The following is a 22,485-nucleotide window of genomic DNA, read 5'->3' as shown; positions in this document are numbered from 1 at the left end:
GCCTTGAAAAGAGTGGAAATACGTCCAACAAACATGATAAACTGGATTTAGTTCTACAACACAACTGGACCATTATTCATTTATCAAGGACCTGTAGCAAGAAGGCTTTTATAAGTATCTTGGAATAGTGGAAGGGAAAACGATTCATTATTATTATTATTAATATTATTATTATTATTATTACTTTTTTTTCTTCTTTGAAATTTGCTTCCAGTTCTTGCCGAGTGTCTTCCCGACTCCTAGGGCAAAGAAACTCATAGTATACATTGGTAGGCCAATAAACCAAACTCAATAGTTCGTTCATTTTTTTTTTTTTTAAAGTTAAATTAAAATACATGAGCAGCAACAGTTCTCACATCGACAATGCTCTTCTCAATACGTGTGATGTACCAGTTAAGACAATTTATTATTATTATTATTATTATTATTATTATTATTATTATTATTATTATTATTATTATTGAGTGAGAAAACAGTGCATGTCATCAATGTGACACTGAGGTAAAATGTACGAAGTGTGTTTCCTATTTTCAACCATCATGGCAACCCGTCTGATAAGGTTACACCAGGCACATGCATCACAACCATATGTGCGCGACAGCGTATAACACTGCAGGGGAGGCACAATTTGAATTTTCATCGGATATGGTAAACCCATCTCAATCAAAAGTTCTCGGAATAAGAGTCGTTTAAATATGTTGAACAAAACACCCATGGTTACAGTAGTGAATCATTCAAACCCCAAACAATCCCTTTCAACACGTGGCTAAGATGCCTCCCCACTACCCCTGCTCGTTATCAGAGATGCACATATAGTCAGCCACTAAGGGACATGGTCAACTGGTTATGGTCAAACAACTGACAAGCAAATCTGTGGTATTGAGCAGAATATTCGCTGAAGCAAACATACCAAGACAAAACAATGTACATGATAACACTTCCAATCAGTTAAGATCAGAAGCCATCAGAGCCACTGCCTGGTACTGCATCAGTGCATTATTATTAGTATTGAGTCTATCATTATTATTGCTATTATTATTTAAATTCATTTGGTGCCATGAAGATTTCTGTCCAGAGTGAACTTAAGTTTGTTCTTTTTTTTTAATGTCTTCCAATAAACCAAGCTATCTCTACTTCTTGTGTTTTTTTGAAATTAATAACGGTTGGAAGTAATTTATTCGTTGCGACAGAATTTGGTTATTCCTTACAAGAAAATAACATTGTGTTGTAAGATTCCAGAACTAAATATATATATATATATATATATATATATATATATATATATACATATATATATATTGTTATAATTCGGAATGGTCATATGTAAACATACCTTGGTTTATTGAAAGACATTAAAAAAAAAGAACAAACTTAGCCAATAAAAAATATTGCACAACAAATATATAAACGTATATATATATATACTCACATACATACACACACATAAATATATATATTTCATGTGTTTGTGTGTGTGTGTGTGTGTGTGTGTATGTGTATGTGTGTGTGTGTGTGTCTGTGTGCATGTGAGTGTGTCCGTGGTTGTGTTTATCGTGCACCACCTGTTGACGTCCGGTTCTCGTGTGTTTACGTCTCCGTAACTTAGCGGTTTAGCAAAAAGACAGGCTCTTCAAAAATATGTACGTGGGTCGATACTTTCTACTGAAAATTCTTCATGACGATGCTCCAGCATGACCGCAATCTAATGACTAAAACAAATAAATGATACAAAAGAAGAAGGAAAAATAATCAGCAACAATATAAAAACAACAACAAACTCTCTTCCAATCTTTTTGGAAGCACTCCGTCGGTTACGACGATGAGGGTTCCGGTTGATCCGAATCAACGGAACAGCCTGCTCGTGAAATTAACGTGTAAGTGGCTGAGCACTCCACAGACACGTGCACCCTTAACGTAGTTCTCGGGGATATTCAGCGTGACACAGAGAGTGACAAGGCCGGCCCCTTGAAATACAGGTACAACAGAAACAGGAAGTAAGAGTGAGAAAAAGTTGTAGTGGAAGAGTACAGCAGGGTTCACCACCATCCCCTGACGGAACGTCGTGGAGCTTTTAGGTGTTTTCGCTCAATAAACACTCACATTGCCCGGTCTGGGAATCGAGACCGCGAGTCCGCTGCCCTAACCACTGGGCCATTGCACCACCACTACCAGCAACACTCTAAATTGAAATACCAATACTTCTATGTTAGCTACAAAACCTTCATAGAGAACTGATGTCGATATTGCCGTCTACTGAAGCAAACATATATTCTGTTGTTTCTTACTGCAGCCGCAGTACAAGGAATCTTAGAACAAAAACATAAACAAAGGCATAAAGATTGTAGAATCGCAGCAGACAATTCAGTCCTGGTGAAAAAAGAAAAATGCTTGAACGAAATCAGAGCTGCATAGTTGCTTACTGATGTATGAAACGAACGCAAGGCGAGGGAAATGGATATTCACCGTTGAAAATATGAGATACTGCTATGCGTATTATTAGGAGAAAATAGTTTGTGAACATTAACAAAAATTTCGGCCCGTTTCTATCATTATACACCATTGAAGATGATTTACCATGGAACATGTTTCCGATGATTATATATTTCTTCCACAACACCTGGGGAAATGAGTGACTAAATTTACACTCCCTACTATCTCAATCCAATTAAATGTCCAGCAAATGCAAAAGTCAGTGGAAGAACATGGAATAATAGAAACCAAATATCCAACATTCCGAAAATGGTGTTAGGTTCCGCTGGAATCCCGAATGTTACCTACACCCGTTGTAGTTTCTCTCTCTATCTACATCTCTTTGTTTCTCTCCTCCTCCTCTCTCTCCCCTTCTCTCTCTCTCTGACACACACATACATGCACACACAGACTTATACCTTAGACTGCATAAATGCAACGCATAATACATAATGATGTTAGTAGAGCATTCCTTTAAAAATGATATTTGAGACATATGACTGCACGTATTATATATAATCTTACTCTTTACTCTTTTACTTGTTTCAGTCATTTTTTGACTGCGGCCATGCTGGAGCACCGCCTTTAGTCGAGCAAATCGACCCCGGGACGTATTCTTTGTAAGCCCAGTGCTTATTCTATCGGTCTCTTTTGCCGAACTGCTAAGTGACGGGGACGTAAACACACCAGCATCGGTTGTCAAGCAATGCTAGGGGGACAAACACAGACACACAAACACACACCACACACACACACATATACACATATATATATATATATATATATATATATTATATATATATATATAAATATATATATATATATAAATATATATATATATATACTTATATACGACAGGGTTCTTTCAGTTTCCGTCTACCAAATCCCCTCACAAAGCATTGGTCGGCCCGGGGCTATAGCAGAAGACACTTGCCCAAGACGCCACGCAGTGGGACCGAACCCGGATCCATGTGGTTGGTTAGCAAGTTACTTACCACACAGCCACTCCTGCGCCTATATATTCAATTATATATCATAAAATATATTGAATTCTGTTTTACATCCAGCACATCCCGTTGCAAATGATGATGGAATCTCCTTTCTTCGAATTGAGTGAAAAATGATCTCAATAACTGATCTTTTTTTATTACGTAATATGCATCTTATTAAAAAAAAAGATGGCTATGTTCCCTAATGCAAGAATGATTAACAATTGTATAGTACTGCACTTTCTCTTTGACTCTCGTCCATATACTACCTCTCTGCCTTACAGTAGATGAGTTTTCAATAATTTGAACCGTAGAATATGAATCATTTGATTTCACTAAAGCTGTGCATCTGTAAAAAGTTTAGAAGATTCAGTAAGACTGGAAGAGGCAAAAGTACATAACTTGCAACTGACTTGAAAAATAGTCGAGATTGTGAGTTTATGAAGGAACCGGAGTTAACGCTTCGTTATTTCAAATAGCTCCCAACATTCATCATTTTTGGGGATTTTTTTAATGTATTTGTAATCTTTAATATAGGTGTTAAGTTTCACACACAGACACACACACACATACCATACACGCACAAACACATAGACACAAACACACACAGACACACACTCGCGCATGCACACATTAAAGTTTTTAAAACATTTGAGAACGTTGTCCTTCGTACGAATTCTCCATTCGAATATTCACCAATCATTCATTGAAGCTATTCGATAAAGCGGTTTAGGTGAATAATGTGCAACAGCTTTAGGTACTGCACGTTATTAATCAAAACTATATTGTTTTATGTACATATAACTTCGCTTTGTGTTTTCTCCGATAATCAATATGATAGCGTATTCTAGGACAATTCTGGCACAGGAATATAATGATGCACAGATTGTCTCTCTTCTTACTCACTACACTATTTGCTAATATCATATTAAGTTAAATATGAAACTGTATTTCATGTGCTGAAGATAGGTCATAACATAGATGATATCTAGAATTAATATAACACATGTAAAACAGAGAAGGATGGTAACAGATCAAGGCTACATAACGACAATGCGTATGAGAGAAAAAATATCGAACGATTTATGGAAAACCAATATTATATGTAGATAGAATTGTGAACAGCTGCTGCGTATTTACATTGGATATATTATATCATCTTCACAGTTACATCAGTATTCCATGTCACCAATCATTTGGTGTTTCTGTCAGATTCTCCCTTCCAAAACAAAATATGATAATATTTTGAATACATATGGTGATATTTTCTCATTTTTTCTGAACTTCGTCTCTGAAACGCCTGGCAATATAACGAATTGGCAATGTTTTTCACATGCTAAATTTTATATAGAGAAAATTATGAGCACAAATATAAAGATACATGCATCTATCAAAAGAGTTGTTTTTACAATTGTTGGTCTGCGGAAACATTGAGCAGTGATTTGCATTTCGATGCAGATGAGTTGATGTGTTCTCTAATAAGTTCTTAATATCACAAATGGAATCGATGGAGGCATTATGCATCAAATTCAGGTGAAGTTGGCTGAAGTATTCCCGACTTCCAGATTCGTCGATCTCCAAAACGCACGGCCACTAATTATGAATTCTTTTAGAGGAGTAGATTCGAAGTCCACCAAGGTAAAGCAGTCACTAGATTAGCATTATAGGATTATTAGATAGAGAGACGGATGACTGACATGTCAATAACCACGTAAACTACATCAAGCCATAAAAGTCACCGGAAACTTTTTAAACTGCTTAAACTTATCAGTTACTCCAGGAGCAGGTGACGTCTGAGTACAAATACGCTCACTACTACTACTTGGGCATCACTCACATAGCGAAACACCAAAAAAATAAATAAATAAATAAACTCTAATCTAAGTGGCAGTTGATTACTCATCACCAAGATGTATGACAGACATCAAGAAATATCGCCAAGCAAACGTGATAGAGCATGCCTGATGAGTATAGTCGAATGTACGGAACCAATCACTCGTATTCCGTTCTTATAGAGGAAAATCTGGATTACTGAAGGAGCTATGTTTACGTCATCCTTTGAGCTCTATTCCATCTATAACCGACGAACTACAGCCTCAGAATCTGGAGGAAAGATGGAAGTAGCGCGGAGAATTTCAGAAACTCTTTCTAACTTGAAACACATTTTAGATGTCGAAGGGAAGTGGATGACAATTATCACAAACATTGATGAATTTAACGGACAGATATTATTTCAGAAATAAACGAATGAATAGTCACCTCAAAATATAAAACTAGCATAACTCAACACCCGATGTTGTCAATGATAAATGGCTGAAGATAAAACCAGCAGTTTACAGTCAATATAATATTTTGTGTGATGCTTCTGACTATTTTAAATAAAAATGAAGGATTTCCTGTGTAAACTCATGTCCACAAAATATGTTTCCTTTGTCAAGCAAAGCAGAACTCATTATAGTGGCCCGACTTTCAGTTCACAATTTGTTCAGAATTGAAATTCTTCAACACCTAGATGGTGATGAATGTCATGAGGTTTACATCAAAATAGGGCATGAAGCTTCACACACTGTTAAATCAAAAACAGCCGACTGCAACAAGGAATTTGCGTACACATACATGCATACATTATTATGTTGTTTTACATTGGTAATGCATAAAGAAAGTAGGTAAATACATGAGCATGTAAATATGGACAGGAAAAGCTTCCCGAAATCATCTCTTTTCAAAATAGTTCGTATATATGACGATATGTCTGTGAAGACAGACAGACACTTTTATATGATCGCTAACATGTTATTAAAAGCAAGAGTTTTTTCTCGACAAATATAACAATATATCAGTATAAACATAATGCGAAATATATATAGCTCAAGGTACCATTAAAAAGTTAGAAAGAAGCTGATGTGATTTAGATCGTTGCTATTTTAGGTTCGGCATACTTCGAAATACCTGTGTTACAATGAAACTTACTAAACCATCAAAACTGGAAATATACAAATAAATATTTGCACATGACCGTTACTATATATGCAAATATGTATGCGCGCGTACACCCATCACACGCATACACATACAGAAACACACAAGTGTATATATAAATTCCAATAATTGTATGTATATAATAATATGTGTGTGAGTCAGTAGGTGTGTGTGTGTGAGTCAGTAGGTGTGTGTGTGTGTGTGAGTCAGTAGGTGTGTGTGTGAGTAAATATGTGTAGGTGTATATATGTATATATTTGCATGGAACAGATTATGAAGGTGTTGACGAAAATCTCAGAAACAAATCGATATAAAATGACCGACACATAGCGAGTCAATTATTTGTTATTGCGTTTATGTATTTCCTAACATTCGAGATACAATACAATGGCGAAAATGGTCCTGTTCAATTTTCATACTTGATTTTAAGCAGTCCTTTGCTTGAGGCAACACTCAGGGAAAGTATCTAAATATGTATTTCAACTTTTACAAATGCCATGTGGATCTCTTTGGGAAAATGTATTTGCTTGTAAATTTCAATAAATTAATCTAATAGTGGCCTAACCTCATAAATGTACGAATATTTAATCGGAATGATATAAATTCATGCATGAAATAAGTGGCACATTATGAATAATAAGGATTTAGGAAGTATTTTCCAGAGAATATAATTCTTAAAATATTCTAAGTACCTATTTTCAAATTTAATACTCTGAATAAAATAGTACCAAAAGCAACCAAGCTCTTTGAATATTTTATGATTTCGTTGTATTTGTGTCACATTAATACAGCACGAACAACAAAGTTGGAACATATCCGTATAGTAAACAGCGTATTTCATTTGATGGAAATAATCTTTTATTGCCTTTTGAAATTTGAATGCAATGCACATATTTAGAATTACATGGTTTAATATAGGATCAACGAAGGCAGTTTGCTTAAAGCGTTTGATTGAGAATTTTGTATCTCCTAGTTCCATATTATAGCAAACATTTTCTTGTTGATATTCGCTTGGCTATCAGGAGGTTACGTTCATTGTTCCCGCTGGAAGAGTTGCAAAGTCTCATTGATTCACTCGTTGGCAGCTCATCATTAATCACATTACTGTCTGTATATTGAGATAAAAATGTACTCGAAATCATAAAATTACTGCTGCGTTTTTCACTGTGTTTCCCTTATTATGAATATCGTTTAAAATATAAATATAAGCACATATGGACGAAAGTTGGGGAATTTATTTTGAAAAGATATGAAAATATGTATTCGTGAAATGATGTCTAAATGTTTGTATTCGCATAAACGTAAAATGTATTGCCGGTACTGCGCAGAAAGCATGAGTTGCATTGCACATTGGTGTTTTTAAGAGGAAATAAATTTATTTATTCAGCACGTTGAATCAATGTTAGGCATAGACAGAGCAAATACAGTAAACCTTGTAACTGAAACGATTTCAATATTCCCTTTTATGTTATCATTGACCGTTAAATCTGAACATAAAGTGTTTTGCATAACGAATTTTGTCTACAAAGAAACAGAGAATTTTGATATGGATTTTTATATGAGAAATGTGGACAAACTGTGGCTATCTAAAGCAGAGTTATTATGGTATTTAAACGATTTATTCAGATGAATGTACAAACGTGGGCTATGCAATCGATCAAAGCCATTATTTATAACGGAATGCATAGATTTAAGCAATTTTATAATATTAAAGGGAATCCAGTATAACAAATTTATGAAATAAGCATTTGAATGAAGTTATAATTTCCACAGAACAAACGACAGCATTTACCAGAGAATAACTGATATACGGAGCACATTTACACTACTTAAAATATATTAGTTTTATTCATGGCATTAAATTCTTCCGGGACAACATAAGATATATGATTCAAACATATTCTGCACTATATTTATCTAACAAGTATGTCGTTAACTTCACAATGTTCATGTCACAAGTCTACTAGGAACAAGTTATACTTAAACTAACTGAACAAGGAAAATATCATTAAGGATTAATACTGTGTCAAGTAAAACGTGGAAGCTAATATTAAACCATGTAGCATAAACGCTTGTGTACCGAGGTTCTTGCTAAACTCCGTCCGCGAATGTATTCGACGGAAATCATGTGGTAAGGCAGCGCTATACTACATAATGTCCCAAGAAAAACCTGATAGTAACACTATATTAAAAAATGAAAAACATTTAGCACACTTAATGAAAGTAGAAACGTCGGTTCCTACGGAAAAGCCATGTTAAAGTGGCGAGAAATATTACTTCTCGGTATAATTACTAGTTTCCTCTTTTGTAGAGATTCTCTAACTCAATCCCTATAGACATGGTTGGCCAAAAGTTATCCGAAAGTAAATCAAAATTCCATAAATACTTAATATTTAATTTCATTTATTCATTCCAATTATGAACGTTTCATAATTGAATGTTGTGAGTTATAATCTTTTCCTATAATCTAAGTATTAAATAGTTTTGATTTACTGTCAGGTAACTTCTGGCCAACACTGTATATATATATATATATATATATATATATATATATATATATATATATATATATATATATATATCGATAGATAGATGTATAGATATAAAGATACAAAAATATATATATAGTGAAGTATATTTGCCACGTAAATGTGGCTAGACCCCTAAGGGTGGATGCTACTGTGGCAAATATACTTCACGATGTGTTGCAGCTACTGTTTATACCTCAGTCAGGGATTTATTATTGTTTATACATACACACACACACACACACACACACACCACACACACACACACACACACACACACACACATATATATATAATATATATATATATTATATATATATATATAATATATATATATATATATATTATTGAATAGAAGCGCATGTGTGTGTGTTTGTGTATACACATTTGTGTGTGTGATCGTATAAGAGATATAAAATGAAAGAATGTAAATAAATGTCTATTGTCATTGAGTAACGTACAGAAACTAAATGAAACATGAAGTATATGAATAAAAGGCAGATACAAATAAAGTACAGAATGATGAGATGCTATATGACCAGCAACATTATCATTTCTGCGAGGAAGTGCAATATTTTCTTCTATAAATTATGTTACTTGGAAATATATTCCTACATAAGGCTGTGAATATACATTTCCAACTATATGCAGTCAAAGACAGAAGCACGCAAACGGTCACACGCACCTTACACCATACATACATACATGTCTCTTATTTATTTCACTATTTCTCCTTACTTCTCTCTGTAACTGTCTGTCAGTCCATCTTCCTATCTATCAATCTATCTATCTATCTATATATATATATCTGTCTATCTATCTATCTTACTTCAACAATGTGCATCTCTCAAGCCTACTAGAAACAAGATATACATAAATTAACTGAAGAGGGGAAAATATCATTAAGGAATAATATTGTGTCAAGTAAAACGTGGCAGCTAACATTAAACTATAGATCTATCTAACTCTCTATCTCTCTCTCTCTCTCTATCTCTCTATCTCTCTCTCTCTCTATCTATCTATCTATCTATCTATCATCATCTGTCTATCTATATATATCTGTCTATCTATCATCTGTCTATCTATATCTATATATCTGTCTATAGACGTAAAGGATACACACATACATATATAAATATGTGCGGATGTGTGTATGTATATGTGCTTTTATGTGTTTGTGTGTCCGTCCGAGCGCATGCACAACACTACTAAATATTGCGTTAATAGCGCCAGAAAGACTGGCATATTATTGAGTGTTATTCAAACAGCGTTGCTTCTTCGTTTTACATTATTTGAAATATTACTGTGTTTAACATAAGTAACAAACGGATAAAAATGTAAAACCAGGTAAAATAAATATATTCTGAACAATGAATAAAAGATTCATACCATTTTCAGATGCGCCATTTAAACTAATATACTATATATTGATGCGAATATACACTGGAGTTGATAATTTAAGATACATCTAAAAATAAACAGGAAGCTTTGGATAATTGTTACAAGATCATAATTCTGGTGCTGCCTACTTCGTTTTTGATGATGGTATTTTTTATTGTTATTATTCTGTCGAGTATTCTGTCAGTTAAGCATAACGCATTTTAGACATTATTTGCCAAATCTTCAGCAGTTTCCCGAAAAGACATGTAATGCAGTATATTCTGCGGTAACCTAATTTCAATGTGTGAAACTGACAGATGCTTAGTTTTAAAAAATACCTATTGTTTTTCTGTTTCTCATGATTATCTCTCTACGCATCTTCTCACTTTTTTAAGATATATAATATTCTTGTTTAAGAATTAAAAAAATGGTTGTACTCTACAAAAGTATGCAGTAACCCATCAGACTAAGGTAAAATTGTTTTTATTATAACTGAACATACGAACAAACATTAACTGTCTCTCTCTGTCTATATATATATATATAAATATATAGAGGAAAAGAGAAAATGCACATTGGATACAAGAAATAATGAAAAGAATAATGAATGTATATATTCCGAATTTGTGTAAATGTGTGTAGCGTAATATATCAGATGAATACATTTAAAACACGGTCTATTTATCACGCTTGTTGTCATTGTAATTTATTGCCGATCTGTTAATCATTAAAAAGATGTGTTGTAATGTTCATAGAGTTCAATTAGCGCTTTCATACATTCGTAGTAATCATGAGATTTCAAAATGTATTTCACAGACAGTTGAGTTCTTGAAAACCGTACTAAGACGACTGACTTCTTCCATTTCGTACGTCATACATGACTCCAAGAAGCTGAATTTTTCGAATACGGTTTTGACACAACCTCATGCTGCTTAATCGTCACGGGGTAACCGGGAGCACCGATATAACAGGCAAAGGTCCCGTCTTTATTTTAACTAATTAGTCTGTGGTTTATAATTAATGGTTTTATAAGTGAACAAACTTAGTTGGTTTTGATCGTTTTTATTCCAGTTGGCGGGAGCCTTGAGTAATTCGTTTATATTCATCTATTGAAGGTATTTGTAAGCCATATCATTAGCTGGTTGCTAATTTATTATTATTATTTCCGTTCAGAACAGGTTTGAACATTTTAGTAAAACGTATGTCTGTTATCTTTCTTCCAACCTCACCTGTGTCATGTAGTTTGTAGAACGGAAAAATTAGAAATATTTTCTGACTAAGTGGTTGGTGTGTTTTAGTTATGATTGCAAGAGCGTGGGTTCGATTCCCAGACAGGCTTGGCGTTGTGGTCTTAAACAAAGGACTTCATTTCACGTTGCTCTGCGATAATTTCATCTTCCGACATATGACACACGATGCACCTGTACAGGTGATGTCGATTTGATGGAGGGAGTAATATTATGTGCACAACACATAATCTTATACATATGTATAGGCTCGAAACTTTAAAGACTTTTTCACTCCCCGAGCGTTATACTAATACATCTGTTTGTTTTCTACACCGCAGGTCTTCCTCTTCTGTTTCTTTTTGTGAATTCTCCCCATATATATATATATATATATATGTATATATATGTGTATATATATTATATATATATACATATATATATATATATTATATATATATATATATTATATATATATATATATATTATATATATATATATATATATATATATATACATATATATATATATATATATATATATATATATATATATATATATATATCTATATATATATATATATATATATATATATATATATATATATATATATATATAGTTAATCCAAACAAGAAAGCACAAAAAAAACGCAACAACACGAGGACGTGGAAGAAATTTAGTATTATTGGACGCTCAGGAAAGAAGGGAGGATTAACGTTTCGAGCGGAGTTCTTCTTCGGAAACATAGGAAAAGGAAAGATCCAGAGAAGGGAAGAGAGAGGAAAAAAATCCCCAACGGCACACACGAGGTCACATATATATATATATATATATAGAGAGAGAGAGAGTGAGAGAGAGATGCATGTATGTATGAATTTATGTATGTATAATGTTCTCTTCCGTAGTGGTAGAATCATCAAAAACATCTGGTGAGAGATAGATATTATTTTATAAGAACAATATATGTGCTACTATTATTTTCATATCCTGAGAAAATGCCAAACATTGTTTTATAAAACGCCCAGTGTACCAGCACACATCAGTCACTGCCCACATGGCATAACAAACTAAGAATGGAATGCGATAAAAAGCGAAACAAGGCGAGGAGGACAATATATCAAAAGTGGAAGGTTGAAGCATCTGAAAACGAAAAGTAATCAGAAAGATGTACAAGGGAAATAAAATTCATTATCCGTAGACCATAAATCATAATGCTGAAAATGTTCTGGCTAAAAGCCTAGAGTTACTCAATCCGGTGGGTGAGTTACTTCTCAGTTCTTGAACAGAAATTTGACATATGCGTATAATCGCTGAAAATTTCGGATATAGTGTTCAACATTAAGTTATAGTTGCTAGATCTGAAAATGTCTGGCATTTTCTCAGCAAATGCAACTAATAGTAACACATAAAAGCATATATGTCTTCACTAAATGATATATATATATATATATATATATATATATATATATATATATATATATATATATATATATATATATATATATATATATATATATATATATTCATATATATATATATATATATATATATATATATATATATATATTCTCTGTAATCTTACCTTCAGGGATTTTATTCTTTATTTTTGTTTTTACTAATCTTCTTTCTTCTTTCTCTTTAATTCTTTCCTTCTCTCCTTTTTATCTCTCTCTTTTTTTCTTTGTCATTCATTTCTTCTTGTTTTCAATTTGACCAAACTAATACACTCCATATTTCTAGGTCAGTTTAAACACAAACCTCGAATCTGCTACATTCTATATAAATTCCCTACTGGGAATGACCAACTTTAAGAGAATCTTACGTTGCTTATAAATTTTACATTTGGATGGACTCATATTAAACTCTGTGGGACATTTAGATTTTACTCAACGGATATTGGAATAATACACATATATACCATTATGCCTATAAAACGGATGTATGAACTCAATAACCATACATATCTTACATATGTTTTCTTTCCTCCACCTCACTCTCTATATCACATGGAAACTAACTATGACTTCATTTTTCCTCTCACACCATCTCCGAGGAAGGGATATTATTAATTAATATTCTAAAAACAGCTGTAAGACCTTCTATCTATAAATACTCTAATATCTATACAGCCTTGGTTTTTTATCTCATTACGCAAAAAATTCATATATATATACATATATACATACATATATATATATATATATATATATATATATATATATATTATATATATCGATATTTAGATATATAGATAGATACATAGATAGATATATAGATAGATGCATAGATAGATATATAGATATACATATATATGTATATTATGCACACACACACACATATATATATATATATGCATGTATGTATGTATGTGTGTATGTAGATACGCACATATAGGTAAATTAACTAGAGTTTGTTCGTGGCAAAGTTATCAAAATACCAAAGTAGAAGACGGGTGCAGTATAATTCCAGAAAGGAATTTATGCTGTCATCTCGTCCTTAGATATAGTTCGTTGTAAAGCTAACACCGTCAGTAACTGCATGTAAATAAGATTAGAAAAAGATCAAAAGGAACTGAATGAGTTCAAATGGAAATGATAATATTTTAATTGAAGCATGGCCTGCGATGTGACAGTTGAAACCGAACTAAGAATCAATGCTTTACAATCCCTCTTACGAACCGATAATCTGTCACAAAAGGTATCGTTTTTATACATACACTTGCATATTGCTTATGTATGCATGCTTTTAGTACGTAGGTTGCTTCGTTGAGCCAGGATTAACATTAATACATAGAACCCCAACCGAACCAAATATTTGATTACACTGTGTAATATGAAACCCAAGTCTGTTGCTTCTCCATTCCACAAATTTTAATCATTTCCATTATTTTACTTTAGAATGATATGATATCTGCCTCCTCAATACTTCTTAATAGCAAACTGTAATTGTCACGTATGAAATAAATTTTACATTTTATCGAATTTTCTTTACTTCTTTTAGGGAATATATCATATTTTAAGTTGCGTTTCTTCCTTTGTCTTCTTCGTTTATTCGATATTATTTGTTAATATTAACGCAATGAAAACATATTCGGATTGACAATATGTTTTACTTTTGCCATGTTAATATTATTTTTTTAAATATTTCCCGAAACAATATCAGTTTAAATAATGTCAAAAGAAACATCTTACGCATGCAACATATGGGAACTAACTACAAATGCACCATCGACCCAATGGCGAAACATTATGCAAAGTGGTATAATGTCGTTTAGCCATCTTGCAAATGTAAACAAGAGTTATCTCAAATAACAGACTATTGTCGTAAATGAAAATGACGTTTGAAAATCGGATCCGAAATATGATGCGATATATATATATATATATGGTTATATGCCTGTGTTTATGCATGCGCCTCTGTGTTTCTGTTTGGTTTTCCATTTGTGTAAGTGCGTTGTGTAAACGGAGCTGTGGTTCAGTTCTGTTTGTATCACAGGTACATTTGATTAGAACTGACACGGAGATAACAAACAGCAACAACTGGAACGTGATCATATTCTTCTACATATATGTTTGTATTGCTGTGTTCAAAACCTCTTATAGCTACAGGCAATAATATCGAGAGAAAAAAACAAGCGATTTCTATTTTTGACATTTTTTCTGGAAGTTAATCATGCTCATATGCTTTTCTCTGCTATCAACAAGAAACTCATCAATGATGTATAATATTTGAATATAAGCCTTCAAGTTTCCTTGTCTCCTAAATAAAGAAATATCTCTACTAGAACGAGTAAACGCAATCCTTCTGTTAATAAAGACTAAAAATGGCAAGCAATAAGAAAAGAAATGTGATAACTACATATAACTGAACACTCTTCTCAACGACATTGGCGTAAAATGATTCTGATATTATTATGATGGATATATTTCGTGCATCGTGTATTATTCCTTAATGATATGAAATATTTTTTTATATCCATTTTTATATTCGTATAAGCAATCTTTTTGCTTCACATAATTTCCGTCACGTTATTCTTTTACGTTTACTCGTTTCAGTCATTAGACTGCAGTCATGCCGCGGTAGATCCTTGAAAGATTTGTAGTCGAATGAATCGACGGCATTATTAACATCTTAAGCCTGCTATTTACGGGGGCGTAAACACAGCAGCGACGGTTGTCAATCGGTGGTGGTGAACAAGAAGAAACACAAGACACACACACACACACACACACACATTATATATATGTATATTAATTACAATCATAATGTTTCAGTGAATATCTTTGTAAGAACCTGGTTATTAACATCTCGAATTTTACAATTAAAATATCAAATTCCAAAGAATTGTCAAATATATTTTACTAAAAGGATATTTGAACCATGATTTGAATTTCAGAGAAGAAATATATCGTGTGTTCGAAATGTTTGAATCGAGGATCAATTAAATATTGAGGCTAAGCCTTTTCAGTTTTTTGTTGTTTCTTTTAGTATAGACGTTTCAAATTACCACGAGTCGAAATATATTTATAATGACAATTTATATCTACTGTATGTCGTCAAACTCACTGAAACCAAAAACCATTATGAAGGAGGAAGAGTCAATATAATACAATGAGAATTTAATAGCAATGTAATTGTCACTGAAATCGCCTCCAAATCCTTTTCAGTCTACCGTATTGCTGTCGGTAAGTGATACGCCGTATCTAATCAAAGCCGATGACGTTGTCAATAATCATTCACAGACTATGTAGAATTGGAATCACATTTGTAACAGATCTTGCAGTTGTTTAAAAGAAACTACATGTATATACGATGGGCTTGTTACAGTCGATAACTATCAAATCCACTCACACGACTTTAGTCTATCGGCGGCTTTGCTAGGCAATTTGACGGAGACCGGAACCATAGGGTTGGAAAGCAAGATCCTTACATTATTATAAGTTAGTGTGTAATATATGGCAAAACATAGAATTGCTTCGTTGACGGATAATAATATTAAAATTCACGACATTTACAAGAACAATTATGTCATAAACAATTGACTTGCCATATTGCTACGTTCTAATGCGGCGAGCTGACACAATAGTTAGCACGCCAGACGGAATGGTTGGCGGCATTTTGTCGACTACAATAAGTTTCAGTTATGTATGCGGGTCGATGCAATCGATTTAAACCACTCCCTCAAATTGCTGGCCTTCTGCTAAAATTTTACATCTATATGGATACGTTCTCTAGTAACGTTAGATTATGATGACTGTGATAGAAGTAGGTCCTGTGTGCATAATAACGAAAAAGCAGAACTTTGAATAGGTGATATGCTGCGATATAAAAGTAGACGAAGAGTTAAAAAATGAACAGAAATTATTATGAGCAGATGATAGCAAAGAAATAGATAGGCAATATTTGCAGTAAAAGGCCAAAAGACTAAAATAAATCTCACACATGAGAGGATTAGTCTGATACGACGATCACGAGGTAGAAAATTGACTATACATGTTATTAGTATCGAGAGATACAGAGACATAGGTGAAAACATTGTGCATTTTAGGGCTATATGTATATCTGTTTACATATGTTTATGTGTGTGTGCATGTATGTCTACACATGTATGTATATATATATATATATATATATATATAATCCCCAAAACGAAGAATACTACACAAGAAAAAACAGCAACGTGAGGATGTGGTACATGCAAAGTACACACATACACTTGTGCACGTACATGCATATAGGGCTGTATATAAAGTTGCATACGAAATTGTAACTAGCTTCATAGTCAACGTATTGGGGAATGCGACTGTTTTATAAACTGAACATTGAATAACAATAATGTGGCATTAATATTAATAATCACAACAATGCGATATGTCAAAACGCAATAGTAGTAGTAGTAGTAGTAGTAGTGGTGGTGGTAGACATAGTAGTAGTAATTTCTTTATTCAAAGACACATAAAATGGCATTGTTATATGGAACAGGAAAATGGAGAATAATGTCGCTCATGACTTTTACACAATCGTTAATAGCTCAATAGTATTAGCTTGCATTATATATATATATATATATATATATATATATATCTATATATATATATATATATATATACAATATATAAAACTAGGTCAGCGCATTGACTTGATAATAATTTATGTCTTTCATTCTGACTATCAACAAATCCACCTCACTTGAAGATTTTACTAAAAATGCATTCTAGACATCAGATTCTTACTGGGCCCATTTATATAGCAAAGTGTATGCGTATTGTTGTCGATTGAATAAGATATAATAATCTCTTTTCTTTATAATTTTATAGTTAACGGTAGAAGTGTTTACAATGATAGGTAATACGCTACAAGAATTTTGCGTCGACTCCCTGCAGTTCAGGCTGATGTCTCACCGATGTTATGTTTGAATTTCTTTCTTCCTGTGTCGATGAAAAAATCTACAACTGAAATGCTTTAATTTCAATATTTGAGAGTTGGAGGAGATATCGTATATCTTTGCTGAATTTGAGAATCTTGTATAAGTTTCATTATTTCGTTCCTGTTAATATTACTAATGTGCATATATATATATATATATATATATGTATGTATGTATAAAATAGTTCCACTTAGGCTAAAGTCACATGTTTATTGATTAGAAACCCCGTATATAATATTCCTGCTTTGACTTTGGAAGAGTGATGCTTAGAAACTTGTCTGTACTAAAGTTACCAGAAGTTAGTTTTTATTGCCCCCGCATTAGAATGACACATACCAAATGGAAATGCATTGTGAATTTATGGTTATATTTATAACTGTGTGCATATGTATATGGGTGTATGTATGTATTTATATGTATGTGTGTATATCTATATATCTCTCTCTTTCTCTCTCTTCCTCTCTCTCTCTGTTTCTCTCTCTCTCTCTCTGTATATATATATATATATATATATATAACGAAGAAAAATACAAAAGAAAAACATCAACGCTAGGACGTGGTACATGCAAAGAATACACACACACACACCCTTATGCCCGTACATGTATATAGGTCCGTATATAATCCTTAATACGAAATCGAAGCTAGATTTTTATTCAACGTATTGAAGAATAAGACTGTTTCATAAAGTGATCATTAAATAACAATAAAGAGAGATTAATATTAATAATCACAACAATATTTAAGAAGGTAAATCTAACGGAATATATCCTGTCCGCTGAAATTAAATTTGCAAATGTTTAAGAAAAAACTCACCGACTGCAATACGGTTGACTGAACATGACTTGGGGGCGTTTTAAATCAAAATTACATTGATATTATACTGAACCCTCTTTCATAATGGTGTTTGGTTTCGGTGAGTTTGGCGACATACGGTAAAAATAAACTCTCATTGTTGATATTTTGAGTCGTGATAGGTTGAAACGTCTCAACTACAAAAACTGAACAAGTTTAGCCTCAATAGTTAATTAATCCTCGATTCTAAGATTTCGAACACCCGATATATTTCTTCTCTCAAATTCAGATCATGCTACAAAAATCCTTTTAGTAAAATATATTTTCCAATGAAAGTAGAAATCAGTCTTTGGAATTTGATATTTTAATTGCAAATTTTGAAAAGTTATTAACTTTTCAAACCATGTTCTTACAAAGATATACACTGAAACATTATGATTGCAATTAATAATCAAAAACATATTTTACAAAAAAAAAATGCTAACAGTAAAAAATGAAACACTTGCAATAATAGTTATAACATGTTCATATACTATTATTTTTTAAACTATTATTGCATTTCTTATCTACATTTTATTCCCTTCTAAAAGTTGACAGCAATTTTTGGAAATGGTGTTAATTTGATGTAGTGGAAAATCAGAAAATAATTTGTTCATCACTGCATCATTTGCACTTCTTAATATATGTATGTATGTTCTCTGTATCTTAATCTGCATATGGGAACTAATGAAATTTAACTTAAGGTAGCGTGATTGAAAATTTTCCCACGGATTACGATAAGTGTAACATTGTAAAATATTTTATTCCAGCAAGTAAATCTGACATGTTATTTAAGATAGATAACTGGAATTTTGGAAACACATTACTGTTTGGAAATGTAAATTGAGATGCTGAGGGAAAATGGAAATACATGACGATGTTTTCAAACTATGTTTTTTGCATACTAATTTTAAATGATCTTAACGATGAAGCTGCTTAGGATACCATAAATATTCTAATTATGTGAATACTCATATTTCTCTGCAAATTACACTAGAATGGTAAAAGATAGAATCATGTAATATTGATTACATATTAGAAGGATTTAATTAATGTGTGCACACAAAAAATTATATTTACAAGCCGTATCAAACAAATATTTATCTCGAAGACTTATCCAAAATATATATATATATAGAGAGAGAGGCTGTATCAAACGAAAGCATATTATGTTGTCAGTAATCATTCGCTGACTATGTAGAATTGGCATCATCCTCATCTAACAGATTATGCAACTATTTAAATGAACATGCGTTACACATGTTATTGGTGATGCGGTATAATATAATGCACAAATGTGTGGAACAATATATTCACACAAAGCTGTGATTTATAAGATATTTGAATATTTGAAAATGATACAATGCAGTATGGCTTAAAGAAGATTACATCACATTTGATATAAACAATATAATTTGGAACTGGATCCATCTAAGCGACAAATACTCGAGTTGTCATTGACGTGTAATGTACTCCCCAAACTGCCATCACGAAGGAGTAGCTATCAATACTAATACGACTGGACTCTCTTCTAGAATAGAAATGCATTCTAATGTACATATACTTCGGAATATTTAAGTGGGATAACTTCAACGAGCGAGCACGGCTTTCAGGAATTGCTAATTGATATCACTGGAGATGCTCAATGATAAATCGTTACTTGTTTCGTAAAAGATGTGTAACAGAATCAAAACAAAAACAAAAAAGAAAATTCAATCTAATATTTATAAAATATAGAATAACATTCGCTGTGTAGTTTATACTATCGCTGGTTAATAATTGCCAAAGTTGCCTACAGTTTAGAAATTTTCGATTAATTTAAAGTCTAATAAACTGATTGTCATATAACTGTGCGAGAGATTGCAGAGAGGTTGGATGTATTATACACAGCAATTGCAAATCAGTTACTGTATATTGGACTCGTTAAGAAGGTCGATATTTAGTGCAAAAACACTCTTCTATTTGTTGCGATATTGCATGTTTGAACGTTAACAAGTATACTTCAGCTGCAAAGAAACGAGTAAGCTTCTGCTGCTTAACGGCAGTTATCTGAAAAATGTGTGAGGTAATATGTTAGTGCAATTCTTAAAACTTATTCAGAGCATTACAAATTGTAGATAAGTCCTTAACAATACTATTTCATGTGCATTTTGAAATTCAATGTATATTTTGCCATCTCATTAGATTTTATTGTTATTAATCAGTTTACATATGGTTTTTTATCGTCAACTTTCTATAAGAAGAATGTTTTTAAGTCGGTTTAGACATCTTGTGTCAAAAAAAGGAATAAAAGAGAATTCAATAACGAAATATAATAATCTTCGAGTTTCTAAATATATTAGTAAATCTTACACACAGCATTAATATTGGAGCCTACCAAGTTTTATGTCTGCCTCGTTATAGTCAAGAACACCATTAATTTAATAGCAACGCTATTTACAATCAAATATTATTAGCCCTCATACGAGGATCAATGGCGACTGCATTCTATATACAAACTTCAACTGCCTTTGCTAATAGAGTGATAAAAAAAGCAATTGTGATTTGTTTTACACTGTTTTCTAAACTAACAATTAATATGATGAAAAATCAAATAAAAAATATGAATAGATCTGAAAAGAATATCAGAGTCAACAAGTGAATTACTACTGAAATGTTAGTATCGCAAAAATTGCAGCAGATTAAAATGATTATAATATGAACAAGAAAACAATTGCCGAGAACAAATAAAACTAAAATATTTTCTAGCAAAAAAGAAATTAATCATTATTTTCGTTGTAACAAATACGAGAGAAGAAAGAACGCAGGAGTTTGCGAAGATTGCGAAAACCATGATTCATATGTATATTATGTAATTACAAAAGATTGAATTTATCATTGCCATATGGCGATTTAGTCTTACACAAATACTATGATTCTCAGTAAAGTAACACAAGTATAATGATGCAAATAAGGCTACGTACAATTGATTTAATACGTTTAAAATGAATAACATAAGGCATATACTTTCTTTACATGGTAGGCACAATGTTATGATAAATTAAATCGTGACATCCTCACAGGTTTGTTTCGTTGACGTTGTTCTTTACTTCATACATCAAATTAATGTTCACCCAAACCGTAAGAATACCATAATTTACTAATGCATCTCAAGCCACACAAAATATATTGCATTTATTTCTGGCCACATATACACGGCAAGTTGAATGTCCGCTGTTTAAAATGTATGTTGTAATTGTATACCATAGTTAGATATACACTTAGTCGTGTGTACAAAAAAAATTGATTTCTTCCATATTATATCCTCTGCTATTTCTAAACATCACACATCATAAAATTAAGTGGTATCTAATATTTCACTGAACTTATAACGAGAGCATCTACTTCAGTAAATTTTCCTATACAGTCACAACAACATAGTTCCGGGTTCAATCACGCTGCGTCGCAACGTGGGCGAGTGTCTTCTACTATAATCTCAGGTATTTCAAGGCCGTGTGACTTCAGCAGAAAAGAATATTAAAAGATTTTTAAAATTGTAAATAATAAAACGTGCAAATCCGACCTATTTGGAATTGCATACACACGGAAAAATGGCAAAAGGACATCGAAAAGTAATGGAAACTTGATCAAAGTTCATTCTTTGTAAGAAAAAA

At 32.4% G+C, this 22,485-nt stretch overlaps 1 long non-coding RNA gene across 1 annotated transcript; it reads left to right on the top strand.

Moving 5' to 3' along the window:
* The first annotated feature begins 1,463 nt into the window (after positions 1-1,463).
* LOC118763473 lies at positions 1,464-8,896 on the top strand. The gene is made up of 3 exons (XR_004999232.1): positions 1,464-1,476; positions 6,677-6,686; positions 8,774-8,896. It is a non-coding gene; the product is annotated as an uncharacterized LOC118763473 (long non-coding RNA).
* The last annotated feature ends 13,589 nt before the right edge of the window (positions 8,897-22,485 follow it).

The sequence above is a fragment of the Octopus sinensis genome, linkage group LG5, assembly GCF_006345805.1.
Source record: "Octopus sinensis linkage group LG5, ASM634580v1, whole genome shotgun sequence".
Lineage (NCBI taxonomy): Eukaryota > Metazoa > Mollusca > Cephalopoda > Octopoda > Octopodidae > Octopus > Octopus sinensis.
Note: the sequence above shows the minus strand (reverse complement) of the source record. Positions and strands in the feature narration are given on the sequence as shown.